This window comes from Suncus etruscus, chromosome 16 (genome assembly GCF_024139225.1).
Source record: "Suncus etruscus isolate mSunEtr1 chromosome 16, mSunEtr1.pri.cur, whole genome shotgun sequence".
NCBI classification, from domain to species: Eukaryota; Metazoa; Chordata; class Mammalia; order Eulipotyphla; family Soricidae; genus Suncus; species Suncus etruscus.
In genome coordinates, this window is record NC_064863.1 from 83507549 (window position 1) to 83510453 (window position 2905).

A 2905-nucleotide genomic window follows, 5' to 3' on the forward strand; every position below is an offset into this window, starting at 1 on the left:
CCATTTGAATTTGACATTTGTGCATGATGTTAGATGGGGGTCTGAGTTCGGTGTTTTGCAAGTCGCTAACCAGCTGTGCCAACACCATTCAGAGTCTTTCCTTGCTCCATTGGTTAGAATTTTAATCTTGTCTTCTCCATACATTTTGAGTTAAGATATCCTGTTACTTACTTAGGCTTAATAATTGTGTTATAAGTGAAGATAGATATTTTATTTTGACTTCTGTCTTTTTCTTTTGGATTTTTATAAATTAATTGTTTTAAATAAAGACCACATATACATACTTGATCATAATACATGTATTTAGAGGTAAGTGGTAATGAAATTATTTAAAGAAAGAAAGAAAGAAAGGAATGCGTGCCAGAACTCTTGGAAACTGCGAGGCCGAGTTTCACTCAGGCTGCCACTGCCACCACCACCTCCTTTTGAGCCACAGTGGAGTCGTCCGGTCGCTGCCCTCCTCTTGAGTTGTTCTGGGATTTGTCATGGAGTCAGCAAGTCTTTCTTCCTATTGGCCCGGATTTGGCTGTTCGTGTTTGCTATCAAGATGGGAATGCAAAGGCCAGAGAGATAGTACAGCAGTAGGGCATTTGCTTTGCACGCAGCTGATTCAGGAAGGACAAGTAGTTCGAATCCTGAACTTGGCATCCCATATTTGCCTGCTAGGAGCGATTTCTGAGTGCAGAGCCAGGAGTAACCGCTGAGTTCTGCCAGATGTGACCATCCCCCCCGTCACCCCCCCAAAGATGGGAATGCAAAGAATTTGTTCTCCCTGAAGAGCAGGATGCTCCCGGGGCTGGGCAACGCCACCGCTCCAGTTAAAAGGTGCACAGGAAGCACAGGGCCATATTGGCACAGCAGCAGTGCCCTGAGAAAGATGGCCATGGCTCCAGGCCTTGCCATGGCTTAGGTCTCTGCTGGCTCATGGCCATGTGGGAGTGGCAGAACGGCCTGGGCATCTGGCACCCCTACACTGCTGCATGCACAGCTACGTCGAGCAGCAAAGTTTGTCCAGCAGAAGAATATTCCTTTGGACCAGGCGGACCCCCTCGCTGGCCCCATACATCATCGACCTCCCCACCTGGACCCAATACCGCCAGGACACTGGCACCACACAGTTTTTGTTGAGACACCTGTTCCCCCAGTGCTTGGCTTCACCTGAGACACGGCATCATCTGGGAGTGGCTGAGTGAAGAGAACTCCTGGACACCCTATGAGGCCAGAATCTGCTGCTGCCTGGAGCAGCAGGTCCTCCAGGGCAAGAAGCTCGTGGACTTGGACCCCTGGGGTACAACTACACCATCAACTTGGCCATCTACATCCAGACCAACCAGACATTGAGCTACCCTCTGCCCCCCCCCCCCCCCAGTGAAGACTGTCATTGCCTCTCCGGGCCATAATGGAGTGGCCTGCTCCTGCCACCAGTGCCTCAGTGGTAGTGGAACTGGCACCGTGTCAGACCACTGCCACCACTCCATGACCACCACCCCACTTCGCTCTGTCCCTCAGCACCCTATAGGACTGCAATAGTCTTTGAGGCTCACCAGGCCTTAGCACAACAAGCCTTCATACAACAAGTCTTTGCCCAACAAGCCTTCGTACAAGCCTTCTTTTTTGGGAGCAAGGTCTGCACCTAGGCTGAATACCACCAACCCTTGGACAGGCACACAGCCCCTCTACCGCTTCAGCCTTTCCCATCTGGCATCTCAGCACCTGCCCCAGGACCGTCCAAGACCAGTGCAGCCAGTGTCTCGCTCAGCAGCCCCAGGAGTGCTTCCACTACTATGCCTGCTGTGCCTGTGCACATGCCAAAGCCCAGCAGAATGAAGCAGGCCCTCACAGGCATAACGAGCACCCTGCTGTCAGCCATCGTAACTCCCATGTGTCTTAGCCGTGCAGCCCAAATTGCCTGCCCATTCTCTAAAAACAACACTTCAATTAAGAGATTGAGAACGTGGCTGTGAAAGGTGGAAGTGCAAAGCCAGAACCAGAGCAAGTGGGGAAAAAAAGAAAAATATATATAAAGAATAAATATATAAAGAAAAAAATATAAATATATATTTATATATATAAATATAAATATATATTTATATATAAATATAAATATAAAGAAAAAATATATATATAAATATATAAAGAAATATATATATATAAAGAAAAGAAAGAAGAAAGAAAGAAGAAAGAAAAAGCAACAAGAAAACTTGTGAAAATTATTGTATTTTACAGTAAAGGCATTTAGTCTTTTCATCCGTTGTTGCTAATTGATCTGTTAATTTTTTTCTTTGACTCCATGTTGACATCTAAATTGTGTGTTCATACTGGGATGATACTACTGAAATATTTGAAATTTGGGGTGAGAGTGATAGCACAGTAGATCGGAGTTTGTCTTGCATGCAGTGACCTGGATTCAATCCCCAGCATCCCATATGGTTCTCTGAGCCAGCCAGGAGTGATTTCTGAGTTCAGAGCCAAGAGTAACCTCTGAGTGCTGCCAGGTATGGCCCAAAAACCAAAACCAAAACCAAAACCAACAAAAAAAAAAAAAAAAAAGAAAAATGTGTTGTCATGCTGCCTATTATATGGCTTGCAGTCCAGGAATTCCCAGCTCTGTGGCTGATATTGTGCCTTTTGTGGGGTATGTTTTCAGCTGCCAGATCTCCAGAAGTATTAGAAAGGAAAGGTGCCCAAACTCGCTCTAAAAAGTCCTGGTGTTATCAATTCAAATATCAGCATATCTAAAGTTTTGGTCAGTTAAGTGTCTGCAGAGTCTGTGGCTGAGTGGTGAAACTGGGCTATTGGAGAAGTGGCGATTGTGGGTGCAGCGTACAGCTGAGTGGCTTTGGTACGGCAGGAACTTGGTCCACCTCTCCTGAGATTGCCAACATTCAGCTGCTCAACCAGTGTG

At 46.4% G+C, this 2905-nt stretch overlaps 1 pseudogene; it reads left to right on the plus strand.

The window, feature by feature from the left end:
* Positions 1 to 930: 930 nt before the first annotated feature.
* On the plus strand, positions 931 to 2671 carry LOC126032226 (probable E3 ubiquitin-protein ligase DTX2; annotated as a pseudogene).
* The last annotated feature ends 234 nt before the right edge of the window (positions 2672 to 2905 follow it).